At 41.0% G+C, this 15,000-nt stretch overlaps 1 protein-coding gene across 1 annotated transcript in view; it reads right to left on the minus strand.

Annotated features, from left to right (window-relative positions):
* The window catches only part of adcyap1r1b (adenylate cyclase activating polypeptide 1b (pituitary) receptor type I), an 86,228-nt gene that overhangs the window by 70,479 nt on the left and 749 nt on the right, over positions 1-15,000 (minus strand). The window lies entirely within an intron of this gene.

Genomic DNA, 15,000 nt, shown 5'->3' on the forward strand with positions numbered 1-15,000 from the left:
ACCCAAATCTGACATTGTTTGGAAAGTTCCAAGAAAATACGCAGCCTGGAAAAGGTTTCACCTGTTGAAATTTTGACATTTTCTACAATACGTACTGTACTATGCAAAAGTCTTAAGGGCTGTGCACATTAGCTAATTTGCCCTTCACTTTGTAGCCGACAGTAGGTCGCTTATGGATGTTCCAGGCTCTGGTTTCCTGGGTACATTTCCCACCAAACTTTAAGCTCTTTTTATACAGGCAGCAGGAACAAGTTGTGCCCAGAACAAGTTGCACCCAAATTCCTTTACGTTTCCACGTTCACTCTCTATCGATGGCAAATCAGAGGTTAAAGAGGTAAACACAAATGTGTGCATGTGCAAATCAGTGACCAGAAGTTTGTTTTTAACTTGCTTTATTGTCCTCTCACTGTTCGTTTCTGATCAAACGCTCGATGATTCGGCCGTAAATCCAACTTTCACTTCCAGAAAACTGATTCACTCTGAGTGATGTGCCATTCAGGGAACAAATCAACTCTTTGACTCGGCTCTTTCAGATTAATTTTAAATTGAAAAAGCAAACAGTGATCTGCATCTCCCCACAACTGGATGAGGGTAAGAACTGCTTCTTGAGTCCAGTTTTCACTGTGATTGGCTTGGGAATAACTTGACTCCATCGTTTAAATGCAGAGAAGTTTGACAAGGAAAAGCACTCAAGAAGAACTGACTATTGAATGTACCGCAAAGCGGTCTTGTCCGGATAATAAATGACCTCTGACTTGCCACCGATTGTGTTTAGTCAGTAAGTGGGGACAAGTTGCGCCCAGAACAAGATGTTCTGGAATAAGCTGCACCTACTGGTGTCGAACTGTTCTGGAACAAATTGTGTTCAGATGGGCAGTTGTGCCAGGACAACCTGTTTCGGGAAAAACTTGTCCCAGCACAAGTGCCTTTGTAAAAGCAGCTTTTTTTTTTTTTTTAGTCCAAACTTTGTTATAGATTTTTATTTTATGAGTTTTAAATTATCAAGTCAGTACAACCAACAACATTTGAGATTTACAAACATTAGTCTTCCATCACAGCGGCACGGTGGTGTAGTGGTTAGCGCTGTCGCCTCACAGCAAGAAGTTCTGGGTTCAAGCCCCGTGGCCGGCAAGGGCCTTTCTGTGCGGAGTTTGCATGTTCTCCCTGTGTCCGCGTGGGTTTCCTCCGGGTGCTCCGGTTTCCTCCACAGTCCAAAGACATGCAGGTTAGGTTAACTGGTGACTCTAAATTGACCGTAGGTGTGAATGGTTGTCTGTGTGTCAGTCCTGTGATGACCTGGCAACTTGTCCAGGGTGTACCCTGCCTTTCACCCATAGTCAGCTGGGATAGGCTCCAGCTTGCCTGTGACCCTGAAGAACAGGATAAAGCGGCTAGAGATAATGAGATGAGATGAGTCTTCCATCACAAAATTCAATGATATTACAGAGAAATGTATATATGGAAATAAAGAATCAACAGATTACATAAGAGACACTTTTCAGACAAAAAAACATAATGAAGGCTGCTGGGTTTTGCTGCAAAATTAAGAAGCGAGTGTGACAGTCAAAGTGTCTAGAAGAACTGTGGCTGGTTCTGCAAGATGCTCAGTAAAACCTACAGCTCGTTTCCTTATAAAATTGCACTCATTGTACCTGAGACGACAATTTTGCAAACTATCGTCACACCAAATATTGACTATGTTTCATTTATTACTGTTTACTGCTAATTATAGTATTTTTTTATGTAGAAACATTTCATTTCTTTGTATTTGAAGGCATCTTTTCTCTACAGCACTTCTTTGAATGTGCCCAAGACTTCTGCACAGTACTGTAGATGTAAAAAATACAGACTTTCCTGAACCTTTTCTCATCCACATCAGTTTTTTTCTCATCACCTGTGCTAAAATTCAGTCATGCCATTTAAGCGCAAGCCTCATTCATCATCTCTTCCCTCAACTGATTTCTGTTCACGCTATCATCAGTGTGAAAATAAGTACTGATTTATTCAGTCAGTTCAGTTTTGTTGGCTAAATTTCTTATTAATGTCTATTTTTGAGGTTAAGTTCAAACATTTTTGTTTGAATTATGTCTACTGTCATCTATACTGAGTGTATAAGCGCTCTTCTCTATGCTTAGGAGCAGTACATTCATGGCAGAAAACTCAACTGGTCATCATTTTTGGTTGTTTTGCAGAATTCACCCACAGCAATATCCAACTGGTTTTCCCAGACCACCACATGTTATTTTCTGTTCATAAACCTAGAGATGAGATGATGTCGTTTTGACAGTTATTGATTATTTTTGGCGAGAAAATATATGCACATCTTAATTAACTAGCATTTCATTTCTTCACTTCTAGCTTGCAACACAAAGAAACATTTTATAGATACAAATTGCTGTCATCAGAAATCAATACATGAGTTAAATTAATTAACTCTTGATTCCTTTCCTTGTATCCTAGATCATCCCTCAGGAGACATGAGGAAAGGAAACAATGACAAGAGGAATCAAGATGAAATGCTGTTGTTGTTGTTTTCTGAATAAGATGTCCTTGCTCACCAAGAGTCCCTTTAAAGCAGCATGACTTATTGATCACCTGTTACCCAGTTGTATCTTCTATCACCTGTCACTGGGCATGATGGATCTTCACATACACAAAGCAGTGAGATTACATCCTGAATCAACATCAATTGAAACAGCATCAAACATGCTAAAATTCTGCACAAAACAATTCTTCACCTGACTTCTCAGGCACATTTGAATCAACTTTCAAGGTTTCTTTTTGCTCATTGTTCTCCAGTCTTTCGAATTTGAATTACGTTTATACATTTTGTATTCTTGGTTCATATTATCTGATCATTTATATGATGTTTTACTAAAAAACTCCATCTAGAAGGTACAAGCCAAAATTTTGAATACCAAAAACTGGCAGCTGAATTTCTAAGCAGAACATATTGACTAGAAAAAATAGGCCTAGAACAAAGCATTCAAACAGTCTCAGCAGCACCAGATCAGCAGTGAAAATGTCAGCCCTGAGGAAACATCTCACAGTTTAGATTAGGTATAAGTATATTAGATAGGCAATAATCGCAGTTCATGCCAAGTATCAAGAAAGGATACAACAGACAAGTACTTCTCCACTACATCTTTGACATGGGAAAACCATGGCAATGGTTAGAGAAGCAGCTTTGGTACCAAAAGGTCACCGGTTCAATTCCCTGGACCAGCAGGAATGGCTGAAGTGCCCTTGAGCAAGGCACCTAACCTCCAACTGCTCCCCAGGCTGCTCTGGATATGTTGTACGTCGCTCTGGACAAGAACATCTGCTAAATGCCAGTAATGTAATGCTGTTTGAAAACACAACATCCTACTCAATTTGCAGAATGTTACCAAGCAAAAAGGAAAAATTTTTGCAGGCATGCCAATACCATTTGGAACCACTGCTTTTGAAAAGATGAAAAACACTGCAAGATATAGTGCTCAAAGTGTCACTAAAAGATTGTAATTTTTACATTAACCCTTTCACCACTGCAAGACCGCAAGTTGGCCTATAAGACCGCGAGCTGGCCTAGTGGTTAGTGTGTCCACCTCTTGACCAGGAGATTGCGAGTTCTACTCGTGGTCGGGTCATACCAAAGACCATTGTAAAATGGAACCCACTACCATCTAGCAAGGCACGCTGCAATACAGATATGAGTGGGGAAGTCAAACTCTCGCGGTTACCAGAGGACCAGCCCCCCCCGTAACCCTAGCTGTATAGGCGAGAGGCCAAAGGCTATGGAAACGGAGATCGGCGCCGCACCCATGCACCTCAAAAGAGCTGGATAGTACTGGGACAGGAGACTGTCTGGGAAGACCAGGTCCTAGTGTGGAAGGGACTTTGACTTTGACCACTGCAAACTGCAATATCGGGCTGAAAAATATGGAATCTTTCAACACAACAGTCTGGTGTATTGGTCATTATGATCACTGCAGACCACTATTCAGGTCTCACTGTAGTAGGGAAACCCCTGTGAATTATCTATGCCGATTGGTTGAGAAATCAGATTCCTCAGGATTTCCGAAGACACAATTTTGATAAGCACAATGTTATTTTATGTTATTTAATTAGGGTTCTACATGTTTCTTTTGGTAAATATTCATGTATAAAAGGTGAATTTCCTTATGAAAACTAACTGAGGTTATATATTATAATATTATATTTAGTGCTGTCAAAGTTAACGCGATAATAAAGCGTTAACGCGATCTCAATTTATCGCGATTAAAAAAATAGTGCCGTTAACGCAAATTCTAATTTGGCCCTGCGAGTCACCCGTAGTTTCTGTTGAGGCTTGTCGCGCGCTGGTTCAATAAGAGTACGTGTGAGTGATGGAGAAAGGCATAGACATATAAACATCCTCGCCACCATATTGGATGGGGCAAAGTGGAGATTCTTCAGCCGTCTCTGGTATTGAGGTATTTCACCTGACGTCACAGGGTCACGTGACGCCCCGGTGTCCGCCATTTTGAAGGTCAAGCTAGCTAATGTCAACAACATAGTAGCTAGTATGTTACTGTAGCAATGTTTACGTTCAGTCATTTGGATGACTGTTAAAACCTTTCAGTCTCAAGTTTTTCCTTTACTGTATTTACTAGTTTACTGTAATTATGATCCGGCAGCTATTTACACCGGATCCAGTGTAAATAGCTGCCGGAGCGCGCTCCGGCTTGCTCCCCCTCAAATTAAGCAGCGCGCTCCGGCTTGCTCCCGGAGTGCTCCGGCTGAGGTTCCGGAGCGCGCTCCGGCTTGCTCCCCCTCAAATTAAGCAGCGCGCTCCGGCTTGCTCCCGGAGTGCTCAGGCCGAGGTTCCGGAGCGCACTCCGGCTTGCTCCCCCTCAAATTAAGCAGCGCGCTCCGGCTTGCTCCCGGAGTCTGGGAGCAAGCCGGAGCACGCTGCTTAATTTGAGGGGGAGCAAGCCGGAGCGCGCTCCGGCAGCTATTTACACTGGATCCGGTGTAAATAGCTGCCGGATCATAATTACAGTAAACTAGTAAATACAGTAAAGGAAAAACTTGAGACTGAAAGGTTTTAACAGTCATCCAAATGACTGAACATAAACATTGCTAGAGTAACATACTAGCTACTATGTTGTTGACATTAGCTAGTGCTAACAGCTAGCTGTTAGTACACTGCTACAACACAGACACTGACCCTAATAATACACTTCTTGGTCATTGCCTGGTAACAGCAAATTTATAACGGGCCATGTCTCAACAGACTAAGAAGTTATTTCAATGACATTTAATAACATTTTGTTTATCCTGAGGACTGAAAGTAAATGAAAATGTGAACAAACCTTAGCTGTAATAAGATGGCGACCACCGGCTCCAGGGACGACCCACTGATGTAGGCATGTTACCCAGCCTGACACAAAATATTTGTAGGCATCCAAACTCTTATACGCTTTCAGATCAATACCTGTGTATGGCGATGGGTTTTTAACAACATAGGCATACAGATCATGTGGGCCGAAGTCAGGTAAAGACGAGGGCTTCGTGTACTTCCGTACGTCAGTGAACAATCCTGGTGGAAGCAGGTAAATGTCGTTCTCTAAGCCTGCTAACCTCAATTTTTGCAAATACCTCTCCCTCTGCTCGCCCTGTAAATACCCTACGTTGCTGGATAGTGAAGGTGTTTTCTGCATCTCGCTCCTTTTTCTTTTATGTTTTTTGTTTGTCGCCTTCCTCGCATTCAAACTGATTCGAGCCGTGACGTCCAAAATGGCAGCCTAACGATGCATCACATGACTTGGTCACGTGGGTGAAAAACCTCAGTAGCGTCTAGACAGTAGCCGAGAATAAAGATGCCTCATTCATGTGCTGCGTTTAACTGTACCAACAGGTTTACCGTCCAAACGAGATCACATGGGATTACCTTTCACAGGTGAGACTGGAAAAATACTTTTCAATACTGTTCCTTCAGTCTTCAGTTTCCCAGCTCATCTCCACCGGGGAGGTGTAGAGTTATAAGCAGTGAGAATTAGATAATACAGTGTCACACTATGATGAACGTTTTTGAACATATGATGAAGGTTTTTATTTTTGTTATCTGTTTTTTTCTTCTTTTATGGCAAATACTTCTCTTCAAAAGAAACTAATGAAGAGTAAAATAAAACATTTTTTTATTTTCACAGTGATATGCACTTTATTTTTCATCCCTTGGTTTTCTCATCTAATATGGAAGTAATGGATGTCAGTGGCTGTGACAAGACGTGTTATGCTCTGCAATAAAAAAAAAAAACATTGGTACAAAGCAAGCCCATTCACTTTTTTATGCTGATAAGAGAATTACAATGGTTTTTCATGTGACAAAAATGTGCGATTAAATTGCGATTAATCGCAAGTTAACTATGACAGTCGCGACATTAATCGTGATTAAATATTTTAATCGCTTGACAGCACTAATTATACTTTATAATAGAAATTGCTAAAATTTCAATCTTGAATAAAATTTGTTTTATTCACATAGTATTACAGGATGTGATTTAATACACATCTGGGTAAAAGCATATTTTACATAGGTGTACATTACGTAAATATATACAGTGAGACGAAATTGATGAAATGATGTCAAATGCACACAAATTCTTATCATGGTTGGTTTTTAAGCAATGTTTTGGCCAGATTATGTTATTTTAAAGATAATCCATAAGAAATATACTTGTAATGTACATTTGCACACCTGTGAATTTACCTTTGTTCAGTTTATTACCATAAGTGTTACATATTCTCGAAGCAGAATTCCTCTACTTTCCAACTGTACCAAATATGTCACTATGGCACACACACTAGTTCACTGTATTTTCTTTTTAAATTGTGTACTTCTTTATATTGAATTTATCACAAAGTTACTTAGTGTTTATGGGATTTCTGATATATATACAGAGCCTAATCTAGGAATTTGAAAATAGGGGACAGATCCCTCACTAGTTGTAGAAACAGGGGACAGAAAATATTAACATGGGTAAAAATATCCCTCATTTGTTCCAGTTAGTGGGGACAGAAAAATAAGTAATACATTGGTAGATATTTTCAAGAGTACATCTATAAACAGAACAGTTTTATTAATAAAACTAAATACATGTAACAAACATTCATATCAGATGTTAATCTATATAATATCATAATTATGGCACTATACATATCCTTTAATACAGTGATATGAAAACCATATCAGCAAACACTTATCCACAGTTTATAGTATTGCACAAACATTATGATCAGATCTGAACTTTAAAAATGTAATGAAATGTGTGCTCATACTTCGTTTTTTTCTTCATTGCATTGTCTTTAGTTTCATCGCATTTTGATTTCGTCCCTGTTGCCTCAGGCTCAGGTTCATCAACGATAACGACAGCTGAACTCGTATTTGCCTGGACTGTCACTTCGGTGGTAACATCGTCGACTTCGGTTTCATATTTCGTTTTCTTCTTGGTTGGTTCATCAGTAGTACTTGTATCGGGTTGTGTAATGTCAGCTGGATTAGTACCTGTCACTTCTGTGTCTTCGTTTTGTTTCCTTTTTTCTTTTTTCGTCCAAAGGTCTTTCAACGTGACCACGCGTTTTGACATTGTTATGTTTGGATGAGACAGAACGATATGCCATGTGCTTTTGGGTATTTTTAAAACACTTCACACGATTGGTTGAGATACACTGTCTTCCGGTTCAGTGACCAATGATATAATAGTTCACAAAATTGTTTTACCCGCTAAATAAACCATTCAGAATACTTCGGTCCTTTCCGATATTTTCCGACTGGTGTGTAAACAACGCTATATTTACCGCAGTGCTTGCTAGCTGGTGCTGACAAATTGATACGCACAAGATTCAGTAAAACGCGACTACACGCTCTCTACTTATAAATGCGCGACAAAATGAATAGATACGCGATATCACTCTCGTGCCCAAAAAGTGGATGTGCGACAGACAGATAAAAAACGCGTATTATCGCGTATTACGCACCCTAGATTAGGCTCTGTATATAGAGGATATTACATGGTTGTGCAAAGATATGAAGTTTATCGTGGAGTGGTGAACAGATTCACAGGGTTCTCTAGAAAATCTGAAGTAGCCGGCTAAAAAAAAATACTAGATGGCTCTGGAATTTGCGGCGGCGAAGCCAAAGGCACGCTAATGCTAGGGGGTTCTGGGGGCATGCCCCACCCCCAGAAAATTTTTAAATGTACATGCCTTATCGTGGCTTCTGGTACATACTCAGCTAATAAATTACTAACCATTTTCCTGTAAAATACTTGTAAAACATGTATGAAATTTCCCTCCAGATGTCTGTGTGCGGCGGCACGGTGGTGTAGTGGTTAGCGCTGTCGCCTCACAGCAAGAAGGTCCTGGGTTCGAGCCCCGGGGCCAGCGAGGGCCTTTCTGTGTGGAGTTTGCATGTTCTCCCTGTGTCCGCGTGGGTTTCCTCCGGGTGCTCCGGTTTCCCCCACAGTCCAAAGACATGCAGGTTAGGTTAACTGGTGACTCTAAATTGACCGTAGGTGTGAGTGTGAATGGTTGTCTGTGTCTATGTGTCAGCCCTGTGATGACCTGGCGACTTGTCCAGGGTGTACCCCGCCTTTCGCCCATAGTCAGCTGGGAGAGGCTCCAGCTTGCCTGCGACCCTGTAGAAGGATAAAGCGGCTAGAGATAATGAGATGAGATGAGACATCCACAAAAAAATACACAAGTTAATCAAAAGTATTTTAATTTTGAACCAGTTCACCATTTTGACAACGCACGTCCAGTCAGCAGGAAAACACTGGGAGTGACGTCATTGGAGTGAAATATCGGGAACTATGTCACTCAGATCCGCGATATATTTCATATGAAAAATGCAAGTTTTTCAACACGAGAAGATAAACTTCACATCTTCAAGCCAACATGTGATTTTCTTTTTATTATATAGACACATTCACAAACAAAAAGCACCCAAATTTATCAAAACAATTCATCAATTTCCTCACAAGTGACAGAGATTTATGACACGGGTTTGGTTCTCCATGTCCCGGATGTAGCTCGTATGAAAAATAGTTGCGTATTTCCCAGTAAAACACTCGTGTCCATATAATATAAAGTGACATAGTGTATATAGTAGTCTGTATATTAAGTAATGCCGTGGTGAAAGGGTTAAAGCATTTTTGTTCTTTTTTAAAGGGTTTTTTTTCTCTGTTTTTGGTTTCGCTTTTCAGCCCAGTGTGTCCTGAATATATTGTTTTTGATATCAGCCAGGATCAGTGATCTCAATTTGATATCACTAATCAATATTGCTTCAATGACATGGGATTGGTGTGTCTATTTCTTGTATTTATAAATACATATTATTAGCAGACACCATTTAGAACTAGAACAAGCTGCTTTGATTTATCAACTAATTTGAATAAGAATTTGCAATTCTCTCTCCTTATCGTGTGCAACATGCTTTATTAATCTATAGAGCTCAGCAAAACCAGGAGTGTGTGAGTGGTGAGATTTAAATCTCATCCTTTCTCTTCTGAATTTCGGTGAGCAGCAGTTTTCCCCAAGTGCTTGGGTTCTCAGTTATAACTGACAAATGATGCAGGGCAAGAAAGATTTATTCATGATGAATAAATCCTATCGGGGCACCAGGCCCTTTCTGGATGCGTATTTCTTTGCTGTCGTGTGAATTGTGCTGTACTGAAAAGCTACTGTACTGATAATCTACTGAAAATCAGATCTCTCTGTCATATATTACCTATCTTAGCAGGCACCCTTAGAGAGGTGTGTAGATAGCTCAGTTCCAACACCATTGCCCTTGCTTGTGTAAATTCACTCATGAATGACGACGACGTGTGACCAGGTGGAGAAGCCATGGCCGAATGGTTATGGAAGCAGCTTTGGGCTCAAAACGTCACTGGTTTGATTCCCTGGACCATCAGGCAAGGCATCTAAGCCCTAACTGCTCCCCAGGCTGCTCTGGGTATGTTGTATGTTGCTCTGGATAACAGCGTCTGCTAAATGCCTGTAATGTAATGTTTTATATATATATATATATATATATATATATATATTTCATACTGCTTTTCTAACTGAGGGTCACGTGTAAGCTTGGAGCCAATCCCAGCTGACTTCAGGTCAGAGATGGGGTACACCTTGGGCAGGTTGCCAATCTATCTATCCATCCATCCATCCATTATCTGTAGTCGCTTATCCTTTTCTACAGGGTCGCAGGCAAGCTGGAGCCTATCCCAGCTGACTATGGGTGAGAGGTGGGGTACACCCTGGACAAGTCGCCAGGTCATCACAGGGCTGACACATAGAGACACACAACCATTCACACCTACAGTAAATTTAGAGCCACCAATTAACCTAACCTGCATGCCTTTGGACTGTGGGGGAAACCGGAGCACCCGGAGGAAACCCACGCAGACACGGGGAGAACATGCAAACTCCACACAGAAAGGCCCTCGTGAGCTGCTGGGCTCGAACTCAGGACCTTCTTGCTGTGAGGCAACAGTGCTAACCACTACACCACCAGTTGACCTGCACTTCTTTGGACTCTGGGAGGAAACTGGAGCACACAGAGGAAACCGATGCAGACACAAGGAGAACAAGCATATTTTCTTATATACTGTATGTGTGTGCACTACATTTACCTCGCACATACGCTACTTTTTCTCACATATACACATAAAAATCTTGCATATACACTGTAACCTTGGACAAAAAATACATTGTCTGACACACAACATATAAAAAGTAGATGCCTACACTCCTTTTACCTCGCACAGGCACATAAGAAGCTAGCACATACACAAGCTTTTAATTTGACATGTGAGCAAAGAAAGTTGTGTATGTGCAAGGTAAAAAGTAGTGTGTCTGCAAGCTCACGTTCAACTGAAGACCCAGGAGAACAACACTACTGGCTGAGTAATTTTCTGATCAGCCACCTCAGATCCTGTCCTCCTTTCGAAGATGGCAGGCAGGGCAGACACCCAATCCCATCGAGCCCTAACTTTTTCTCACATCTACACGTCGAAAGCTTGCATCAATAGGAACGAGCTTTAAAGGGTGATTCATTTATATTTCTGAATTTTATACCGAACATTTTGTACTTAACAGGAACTGAAAGAAACTGGAAAGAAACAGGAAGTGAAGTGAAGAAAAAATGAACTTGTTCTGGTTTGATAACCCATAAAACCATAGCAACATGATATAATCATGTTTTGTTTTGTTTTTTGGACTACATTATTCTCATTTTTTATGCAATCCTTATTTTCTGTTGTTGGGAATGAAGAGGAAATTGCATAGTTTTTCAGTGTGTTGTGGAAATACAGAGGGATGCTCCAGATGGCGAGAGAGACTTGAGGAACTCAATGATAATGCAAGAATTGTTTCTGCTTTTCTCGGTTTTGTTGATGAGCCGACAAATAGAGATTGTGGAGATTGTGTAAGTTCATTAGAGGCACTAAATGCATGCATGTTTCCACTCCTTGATGAATATCCCACAAACCCGCTGAAGCTGTGTGTTGCAGCCTATTGTACCATTTGATTGGTTGATTTCTGTAGAGATCTGTAGGTCTACAAATGACTTACTAAGAACATCTGGTACTGATGCAGGTCATTTCTAGAAATTAATGTTTTGTAGAAGTAAAACAGGTGGCACGGTGGTGTAGTGGTTAGCACTGTTGCCTCACAGCAAGAAGGTCCTGGGTTTGAACCCAGCGGCCAGCAAGGGCCTTTCTGTGTGGGGTTTGCATGTTCTCCCCGTGTCTGCGTGGGTTTCCTCTGGGTGCTCCGGTTTCCCCCAAAGACATGCAGGTTAGGCTAATTGGTGGCTCTAAATTGACCGTAGATGTGAATGGTTGTTTGTCTCTATGTGTCAGCGCTGCGATGATTTGGTAATTTGTCCAGGGTGTACCCTGCCTCTTGCCCATAGTCAGCTGGGATAGGCTCCAGCTTATCTGTGACCCTGTACAGGCTAAGTGGCTACAGATAATGGATGGAGGTAAAGCTTGAGCTAAACTAGAAATTGATAAATAAATAAATCATGAACAAACTACAACTCAAAAGAGCATGTGCAGTGTATGGTTTGGTTTTTTTTTTGTACACTATCTGAGCAGAAGTTGATGAAGGGATTTTATTGTTGTTCTTGTTGTTCTTGTTGCTTGCTTTTCACTTGTTAACTGATATTCTAAAATCACGGGCGATTGCTCTAAGACAACGAGGGAGGCTCAGCCTCCTCTAAAAATGACGAACATCGTGTAGGATGAATTGCACTAGGCTTATGTTATAGCCGACCTTATAACATTGCTATTTCAGATCCAGAATCATAGAAATATATGTGCTCAACCCAACTACAGTGCGAAATCATTCCCTTATAACTTTCCCCAGTTCGCCTAATGTGTGCGTGAGTTTTTCCCCCTCGTGACAACGCGATGCAGCCCAGCCTCAGTGGACTTCAATGGCATTTGGGAGCTATGCGCTTTTCAATATCAAAATGCAAGACAATTATTGGACAAATACTGCGAAAACGCCTGCCCACGGACTCCCAGCCTCAGTGGACTTCAATGGCATTTGGGAGCTATGCACTTTTCAATATCAAAATGCAAGACGGTTATTGGACAAATACTGCGAAAATGCCCGCCCACGGACTCCGAGCCTCACAGTGGGAGGGACATGGCAGTTTCCGCGAGGAGACTGGTGATTGGTGAAAGCGGCCGGATATTTTCTTTGATTGACAGCTCGTTTCAAATATAGACAGGCAGCGGTGAATCTCAGTTCAGTCCCATGCGGATTCGCAAGTGCTGTGGTGTATTGTAAGAGATCAGCTTACATTTCGATTTCATTCATTACATACGGTTTCTACCAGCTTTTTTAGTTTGTATATATTTTCATTGTAAATAAAGTGTAAATATAGTGTTGTCAAGTTTGCTATCTTAGTTCCAGAAACTTCGTTTATTTGAGTGACTGAACTTGAACTTGAGGGGGCTAGTCAGCTAGCAAGAAAGCTGCGCACGGATGCCAAGCATTGCTGATTTAATTTTGGCGAAGCCATTTGCCAGTCTTCCTTTCGAGGAAAAAATTAAAATTAAAGAGCAGGGTAGACCAACGCCTCAAAGTGACTTGGTGAAAAAGGTAGGGAATAATACTCGTTCCTTTCAGCTCTCCTGGTACGAGAAAGTGAATTGGCTAACAGCAAGTGACCCACATCAACAACAGTAAATAGAGTATATTATATTGGAATATATATTTCTCTGGATATTAATTAAACAGGCGGCACGGTGGTGTAGTGCTTAGCGCTGTCGCCTCACAGCAAGAAGGTCCGGGTTCGAGCCCCGTGGCCGGCGAGGGCCTTTCTGTGTGGAGTTTGCATGTTCTCCCCGTGTCCGTGTGGGTTTCCTCCGGGTGCTCCGGTTTCCCCCACAGTCCAAAGACATGCAGGTTAGGTTAACTGGTGACTCTAAATTGACCGTAGGTGTGAATGTGAGTGTGAATGGTTGTCTGTGTCTATGTGTCAGCCCTGTGAGGACCTGGCGACTTGTCCAGGGTGTACCCCGCCTTTCGCCCGTAGTCAGCTGGGATAGGCTCCAGCTTGCCTGCGACCCTGTAGAACAGGATAAAGCAGCTAGAGATAATGAGATAAGATGAATTAAACACAGCTACAATTTGGAAAACATTTTTAAACTCAAACACAGCCGAGAACATTTCACACTACAGACCTGGATTAAAAGTGAAGGGTTATCAAAATTGTCAATAAAACATTTCTCAGTCAAAATAAGTAAAATATAGGGAAAGTGTCATTGAATGAAATGTGTGGCACCCAGCTCTATGTTTGGCTCCCCAAGGTCAGTGCTTGTGCCTATTCCAGAACACTCTGCTGTTACTGCTAAGGTTCCTGACAAAGAGCTGCTTTCAATAATGATCAATTTTTAAACAACATGCCACAATTTTAAAATATAAAATGTTAAAATATACCCCCCCAACACCACCATCATGTATATTGGACAGTAGGCTAATGGGCCAAAAGAACCTGTTATTTCACAGTTTGTGACCCTGCCAACAATCAGCCAGATCAGAGGCAAGAGTATGGGCAAAATTTATGTGTTTTTTCTTTTTTCGTTTAAAATCTGGAAATATCGTAACCGACCAGCCTCCCCTGTTTGAAAGACTACCAGCCGCCACTGTCTAAAATTATACCTAGATGACCATTTGAGTATTTCAGACAGCACTTTGTACCAACTTTATGTTCTTTCTAAGTTTTAAACATCGATTTTATATATTATTTTGGCATTTATGATTTTTCTGCTGTATAACTCATATTAAGAACATGATGTTTGTTGTTGCTACCTTATCTAATACATAAAGAGATTTAGATTTTACAGCACAAACGGGAAAAGATGTATGTCGTCTTGAAAATCATTACTGACTGAAAATACAAACAAAAACAAGAACTCTTGTACTATATATTATTTTTGAAGAAAAAGAGGGGAAAAACCACTTGAAATGTAACACGTTGGTTCTGACCCTAATCCTGAAATTATTTGAGCATAAATATGTGTCAAACTACAGCATCTGCACATTTCAGTGATCTGACTGCTGTTGAGTTTTGCTTTGCTATGGCTGCCCCATGCATTTTAGGTACCAAAATGTTCTGGATCTGACCGTGGTATGGGGGTGGGGTGGGGGGACCCTATAGAAGGAGTGTGTCATGTTGCTTGAACCTTATAACACTTGTGTCTGGGTGTGGTGATGTGGTGAAAGGTATCAAATCTGTATCGCTGACTATAGAAATGCCGCCTGGTTCATGGGTAGGCTGGTGTTATTGATGCCTCAGTGTTCTCATCTATGTATGAATTTAATATCAGTTTTTTTTTAAATCTATGAAAAGAAAAATAATCCATGCCAATGCTGTATGAAGCTCCTGATATGTAATAAGGCTAGTTAAACACAAGCAGGTAGACACTGTTGCCATTAGATGTGGTAATGTAAATGGATTAGTGA

Source organism: Neoarius graeffei, chromosome 4, assembly GCF_027579695.1.
Source record: "Neoarius graeffei isolate fNeoGra1 chromosome 4, fNeoGra1.pri, whole genome shotgun sequence".
Classification (NCBI taxonomy): Eukaryota; Metazoa; Chordata; class Actinopteri; order Siluriformes; family Ariidae; genus Neoarius; species Neoarius graeffei.